The sequence below is a fragment of the Pieris napi genome, chromosome 19, assembly GCF_905475465.1.
Source record: "Pieris napi chromosome 19, ilPieNapi1.2, whole genome shotgun sequence".
NCBI classification, from domain to species: Eukaryota; Metazoa; Arthropoda; class Insecta; order Lepidoptera; family Pieridae; genus Pieris; species Pieris napi.
The window spans coordinates 6,332,710-6,340,666 of NC_062252.1; the positions used below are offsets into that span (position 1 = coordinate 6,332,710).

Sequence of the window (7,957 nt, forward strand, 5' to 3'; positions counted from 1 at the left end):
TAGCCTAACAGTGCGTACATTATTATTAATTACTTAAGATGTCTTCTGGAACATGGTGTAATGGTTGCAGCTCCTTACAAACGTTGTGTAAAAAAAACCATGGCGATTAAAAAGAGTGGCGGAGAGTTTATTGCCAGTTCTTCTCTTTCGTTCTACGCTCTTGATTTGAGAACTGGCACTAAATGTTATATTAGAAGCATTAATATGTATTTCTTTACTGACAAGTCATAAGTGTACAATGTGTTACCTATTTGATTAAATGATTTTTGAATTTGAATTTTACAAAAAAGGATTGGTTGCACAAGTTCTCACATAAAAATTGATTTCTTGACTTATTATTTTCTTAAATCCTGCTCTTATAGGTTTTTAAGTTATTATACTAGTCACAAAAGTGATTAAATAAATTGTTTGACGTGTGAAACATTTTATAAGTTAGTAAAAATGTAACTTTAATGCACATTTGTAATATTAGGATCAATTTTGATGCGCCTTCTATAAACTTAATAGCAAAATATTAGTGACGCATTTCGTTACCCAAACAAAGTCAGACGTATTAAATATTTTACTAATAGAATTTAACCTAATTAAATACTATATAAATATACCTACATATTAAATATAATATATTATGTATGGATCAAACGCATCTCAAAGTAGTCGGTCCAAAAACTAAAACAATCATATAGTTTTCTAATTTTTTTTTTGTAATTTATATAACTAAATTTGATTTTTTTTCCATTAACAAATACTGTCATTTAGGCACTTATGCTAGCTAAAGCCTTTCCAAATATAAAAAGGAGAGTTATCTTTGATACGAATCAAATCTATTAGATTTCTTTCGTATTGAAATGATTTGGAATAATCCTAAAACACAAAGGAGACAAAACTAGGACGACTGCGTCCGCGATGCGCAAGGCATTTGCAATTCAAGTACAAGCTATACCTTACATAGCTCGAGGGATGTACCCGTGCAGCATTGTAATTACATCGTAACGAGATCTAAAATGAGCTGCTTATCGATCAATCGATATAATCATTATTATTTCCGATCATTCGCAATGCAGGATGCGGTATTTTTCTTAATACGCGTGTCGAAACGGAAATTAATTACGCACAAGATATAAATCTATCGCATTAAAATTTTAGTTGAAGGGCGAGGCTGATTCTTTGGAGTTTTAACTTTCATATTTCAATTATATTCACTAATTACATTTTGGTATTAAATATTATTAAACATTAGTAATATACAGTTTGTATTGATTGCTCAAATGAACGTGTTAATAACAGATTGTGATGTTGCCAATGAATGAACAATTCATAAAATTTTGAGCGCGACTTGCGATATATCGCATTAGCATAGTAATGTTATAACAGTTGAGCTGACCACGACATGTAGAGATTGTCAAGTACAAACAAAATTGTAATTGAGCTGTATTTAATATGGAATTCTATTTCTTATTCATTAATTTAGATGAGTATTAAAGATAGAAAAGAGAAGTTTAATTTAAATGAAAACAGCGTTAAACTGTATACACAATGTTGATTATATTGCCAAGTTATTTGTTTTATTACAACGAAAAATTCATTTAACATTCAGTGAGCATTATTTAGATACATAATCGTATTTATAAAAAAATACATCATGTCTAATTGCACCGTTTACTAAAGTATTCTATCTCTTTTCATCACAGTGTAAAGATAATTTAGAAGTAAGATATAAAATAGCGTGCAATTAGACGGATTTTATTTTTACAAATTAGAGTGTTATTCAAGCCCGTACTCGGTAACTTCCAATAGCGATTTCAATATTGATATTGCTTAAAATGTCGGTTGCAAAGAAATATCCACGAAACTGAGGCGAGTTTCATTTTTACAAAACAAAATCAACCGTCAGAAATCATAAATTTTCAAGTGAAACCTGGAAATTAAAGGATTCTAATGTAATTTAAGCAATCCTTTACATTATAATAAACCAGAGAAAGGAGCAGAATAGCGAGCGGCTTAGTAAAATCATATTCATAGGGCTTAAATGAAAAGCGGCGTTGATTAAAAGCACCTACTGTTGTAATAATTCTGTGACGATAGTGGAACGAGCGACAAGTCGACCTCGTGATAAATCTATCAATGAGTGAGATAAGGGGAGCGGGCATCACGTAACCGGAGGAAGTGCTCGCCTCCTGCACTCTGAACGCAGTATCACTCGCAAAATTATCGCTCTATAGATCGCTACTACTTGCTGGTACTAGAGCATGTATTGGGAAAATGTAGATACCTAATAGGCCTAATAATCTATACTAATATTACAAAGAGGAAAGATTTGTATGTACGTATATTTGTAACGTATTGGCTCAAAAAGTACTAACCAATTTTAAAAATTAAAAATATTCATCGCATTCATCATTATTCATCGCATGCGCTGCGAACACTATTGATGATTAAACAAAAAAAATCCCAAATATTAAAGAACATATCAATCAATATCTACAAAAAATTTAAAAAATAATAATTGCCCACCAGTGCGAAGCCGGGAAAGGCTGCTAGGAATTAATACTTTGCTAAGATAACCTTCACGGATTGTAAATCCTAAGACAAGTTACTTTCTATACATAAACTAGCAAACCCGACAGATGTTGTCCTGTCGGTCTTGAATAAATAAATCTAATTATATCTCATCACTCGAATTCTATCGGTGAAACGGTGAAATGGTTTAGTCGTTTAGGAGGAGTTTAATTACAAACACACACATAGAGATAATCTCTAAAATCCTGTAATGCTCTATCATTAACACTTATTTTGAATACTTACATAATATGTTTTAAGGTAGTTATCATTCTATCTGATTTTAAATAATCGTATGAATGTTCGTAAAGGCTATTACGGACCGTGTCTAAAACGTACCGTACGTACGTATAAATACGAAAAGTTTGTTAGTTTTACACCTATATCATAGAACTGGCGAGGTTAATTATAGAGAAATATAAAATTATATTCCGAGATTTAGTTGTAAGAAATATAATGTCACTTACATATATAGTACAATTATATTAATGCAAGCTATCTCAAGTGATAATATTTTTATCTAATAATGCAAATGTGTGATACGAATCTGGGCACGGGTGTGCGCTCACCAAATCGAGTAAAAAAAGAAACACGGCCATCCTTTTCTCGAAACAGTTTATGCCAGCAGTTTATTATTTTTTATTCATTATATTAATAGTATGTTTCAAATTTCATTCAATTTGAACCAGTAGTTTAGGAATTATAACTAGTTTAAGTTTCCCAATTTTATTATAATCGACTACTATTATTTGACACAAATTTTAAGATCATACTCTAATTTATGTAAAAACCAAGAAATCGGAAGCAGGAAGATCACTGCGTGAAGCCTGCGAAGCAGTGGCGGATTTATAGATTTGCCGCCCGTAGGCTATTCAATTTTTGCCGCCCCTAAATTTTGATATCTTAGTCTTTTTTCAGTCAAACTTTTTCTGACTGCAAATAAAATAATTAACTGATAAAATGTGTAAAAAAAACATGGCGATTAAAAAGAGTGGCGGAGAGTTTATTGCCAGTTCTTCTCTTCCGTTCTACGCCCTTGATTTGAGAACTGGCGGTAAATGTAAAATTAGAAGCATTAACATGTATTTCTTCAATGACGAATCACAAGTGTACATTGTGTTACCTGCGTGAATAAATGATTTTTGAATTTTGAAATGTATCAATTTTCTAATGAGCAAATTGTCTCACTTCATATTTTGTGGAGGGATTTTTTTTATTGTCAAGCCACAGTCGTTCAACTATCAGTTATTTGATTAATATGATCTCTATAAGATATTGAACTAGTTTTTTATTTAATAAAAATTAGTCAATTTTAGTCAGTATTTTTATTAGACCATCGATACTATATCTATTGAATTGGGTAAGCAGATCTCATAATTATTAGGTACACGGAGAAAAAATTATAGCAGTTATCAGTGAAGAATATATGTAAAAATTACTAAATTTCGATTATAATATCAAATCGCGATATTCTAAAAGTAAAGCGTTTAGGAATTGTTCATGCAGAGATGTTGAAATATTTATTAATTAGCACTGTATATGAGAATATTTCGATTTTTGTTAAATATTGTAATTCCTCTATAATTTTCGAAATTCGTATTATGTGTGTGTATAATATTTTTTTTTTTTAATTTGTAAACCGAAATAAAAAAATTATGAACTAAATTTGCCGCCCCTTAAAATTTGCCGCCCTAGGCTCCAGCCTACTCAGCCTGCTGGTAAATCCGCCACTGCTGCGAAGTGCCCAGGAAACTTCTGTCCTCCGACAAGAGCTGGGCTAGCTTAGTTAGCCAGGACTTACAACGGCCTAAATGGGCCTAATTGCGGAAACTGAGTACAATACTCATCAGTATGTGTAAAGATTATAAGATTTTGTCATCTAGCGAAGAAATGCGCGCATGCTAAGACTCCGTTACTTTTAGAATGATTGTGATCTAATTTTTTTATGAATAATTTAATTGTATAATGTTTTATACTAATTAATGAGAAATTAGATTTTGTAATTAGTGAATTTATTTTTGTAATAAGTGAATTTATTTTCAAAACCAAGCAGGAAGAATATTTGGAAGTTGAAAAAATGTTGGCGCCACGAATTTCAAAGCCTTTTAAAATTTAAAAGCTTCATATTGTCTCATAGATAATAGACTACTTAAAACGAGAACTAAGAAAACCGTTCACCGCGTTATCTTATCAATGAAATAGTATACCCAAGACCTTTTTGTCTACAATTTGTTTTGCTAAGATGCAAACAATGACGACTTGTTTAAAGCGATAAACAGTAGTTCCTGCTAAACAATATAAATAGAGAATAATATTTCTTGCTTTTATGTACAGTATCTAATAAAAATCACACATCGTGGTTTCGTTAAGCGTTCGCTGAAATGACTGCAAAACGATTTATATGGCATAAAATTGATGACCTATTGCCTATAAAGAAAAAATATCAGAGAAATATCTCAGCCTGTTAATTGATTATGTGACTTCTTAAATAAGTAAGTAAGTTTGATATTTTTATACACATGCTAAAGTTTTTAGCTATGTACTTTTAACTTGATATACAAGTTTACAAGTCCCCGTCTTTATCGCAATGAAAAAACTATAAGTTTACGGTAGTATGTCAGTACAACCGTCTCGTGCAACGGGACTAAACTTGTATTACGATAAATCGGCCCTTGCTGGTAACTAATCTATTCAATACTTTTCTAAGTATTAACAGTAAAACGTTTTGTGATTTTCCGCTTAACGTTTTATTACACTCGATAAGTTTTTTAAACAAACTTTATCGACAACTCACTGTTCTCGATATAGTTGAACTAGAGAAATCAAGGTTGATAGTATAAATAGATGACGCACCGAAGGTTCTGGTGATGTCGCAATTCGCAATGGCTGGCGTATCACTCGCGGTGCGCGGACGCCGGCTGCGCGGCTGGCGCGCGGGCTTTCGGCAGCCGACTGTTTTAGACTCATTCACTCTTACGCATGAATGAACAAATGCACGTGAACGAAAAACTGAAACGTATGGGACACGCTAAATCGACCTTGTCTAACCTAGACGCATTACCTAACTAGCTATGTGATGTACGCTCGGAACAGCAGTGAATTTGTTATTACTAACTATCTATTATGAATGGTTGTTGCAGCTGAATTAAACATATATAGAGATTGTTTAAACACTAATGACATGATAATACGAAGTAGCATATGGTAGAGATGTCAATGACTCAACAAAATTTATTAAAAAATGTTTTTTGTTCAATAGACAAGGTGTAATATGTAAGTTGGTGAAATGATTATAATATTTTGTCTCCGTTTTATTTTTAGCTGATATATAAAACAAGATTTTTAAGTAGGAAGATTTGTTAATAATAAGTTTTTAATTGATAATAATCAAATACATTATCTGCATATTTTAATTGAAGATGTTCAAGATATCGAAAACTTATGGCGTTAAATTAAAATGTATGACTTTGAAAGGCAATTTTGAAATGCATCCAATTATCTTTTCTTGGAATAAGGATACAAATTACTCATATCCTTTTCTCAACTCTTAGTCGAGGCTTTTAAAAAAATAACAGTTGATGTAATGTACAATTAATTTTTATTTAACTGTTATATCAATTTTAAAAAAATAACTCATATACTTACTGCAGCAGTTGATAAGAAGCTTTTCGATTTTCGTATAATAAATACAATTTCACAAAAGTTAATTCACCTTTTAAAAAAAACTACTTAATAAATTTTTCAATAACTGCTTAATTACTACACCTAATTCCTGTGCCACGCGTGTTCTTCCTCCAGGAAGAGTCGAACGAGCTTTGAGCTAGATTTGTTCCGGAAGGCTTTATGGGTCCGCGCATGCGCGCTGCTCATCGGGGCGTGACCTAGACCCTGAAAACACCACCCCTTCGCCCACGCAGCCATGGTTTCCATGGCAACTTCGATATGTGCAGCAAAAATTAAATCAAATTTCCGGGTAATTCAACAAAGGCACTGCATTTGCACCTCCCACTTATCGATCGATATTTTATAGGTGACTGGATTTAGGGAACTCGGTCAAAAGGGCATCTGGTTAAAACAATATTACCTACTAACTATGCCCCTCCCAATGGACGATCACACGCAGCCGGCATTGGTGTTCTGATGGTATAGTGTGAGTTGTGGCCTTGCGGATTCCATTACTGATAGCAAACAATAGCTTAAAAGGCATTTGCTTTCACAATAATAAAGGTTGCTTGTAATTGCCAACGCTACCCATCACATAATTAGAAGACTTGGAAAAACCTATATGTCACACTCTGATACCGGCCGAAATTTTACTAGATAAAACACGAAACATATTTCGAAAACATCTATATCATCTATATGTGTAGACTATTATCAAAATCCGCCTACACACCTAATAGTATAGGTCAGTTGATGTGGGCTACGACCATAATCGTATTTCATTCATAATAGTCAAGGATAGCATCCAATTGAAATTGCAGTTATGCCAATTACAAAATAACCGAGAGTGTACCGATTTGGTTATCTCGATCTAGGTTGACTTTTCTAACAGGAATCAAGTAGTTAAATGGGATGCAGTGCATGTTATACATTATGATCTATTTGTACTACTCTCTGAATTGAGAAAATCGCCTTGTCTCCATAAATAAAAGATAAAGAAATGATGGCTTCCTTCTACATCTGCCAACGTCTGAAGACACTTTCTATACAGGCAAAACGTCAGGGCAGTGTGAATTTCGTCAAAAAGAATATAATATACAATTGAAAATATTAGGGACACCTCAAAATCCCAGAAGCTCTTTTATCTCTGCCTTTTAATAAATTTAAGAAATGTATTAAAGAAAAGCTGTGTAAAAAGGCTTACTATAAAGTTAACGATTATCTAGTTGATAAAAGGGTCTGGGATTAGTACTAGACAGGCTACTTCTAATTAATTTGCGATATTTGTTTTAAAATAATTGTTGTTTGATGATTTGCTATTTTAAAAGAGTACCGAGAGTTTTTTCCGCCGGCTTTTTCTCTCGGCCTACACCCTATGTCTTCTTTGCCGATGAGTAGGGATGCCTACAAATTCAAATTTAATGAAGTGGAATAAGTTATACCTGTATCTTATGTTCCGTAATAAACATATTTTTTATTTTTTTATTTGATGACTTTCAATAATCACACTAATAGAAATTCAAGGCAATTAAAGAGAAAGAAGAAGAAAGAGATGATAACTTTAATTTTTTATAAGTAGATATTATTAATCATCCAACCAAACAGCTTATCCTCATTGAGAATCAAATTCCTTGTAAAAAGTTAAATACTACTAAAAATTTAAGAAAAATGTTTATATGATCTGGCCTCGGATTACTATATAGAAAAAGGATTAAATGAAATAAAAACCCCAGAG

At 32.3% G+C, this 7,957-nt stretch overlaps 1 protein-coding gene across 2 annotated transcripts in view; it reads right to left on the reverse strand.

Annotated features, from left to right (window-relative positions):
- Nucleotides 1–6,347, reverse strand: part of LOC125059344 (protein sprouty) — a 44,615-nt gene extending 38,268 nt beyond the window's left edge. The window contains exon 1 of one of the 2 annotated variants that reach the window (XM_047663726.1): nt 6,205–6,347. The gene's annotated coding sequence lies outside the window, so the exon portion shown is untranslated. Of the gene's footprint in view, nt 1–5,412; nt 5,527–6,204 lie in introns of those variants that run through there. The other variant, XM_047663724.1, reaches the window with a different exon arrangement.
- Between the last annotated feature and the right edge of the window lie 1,610 nt (nt 6,348–7,957).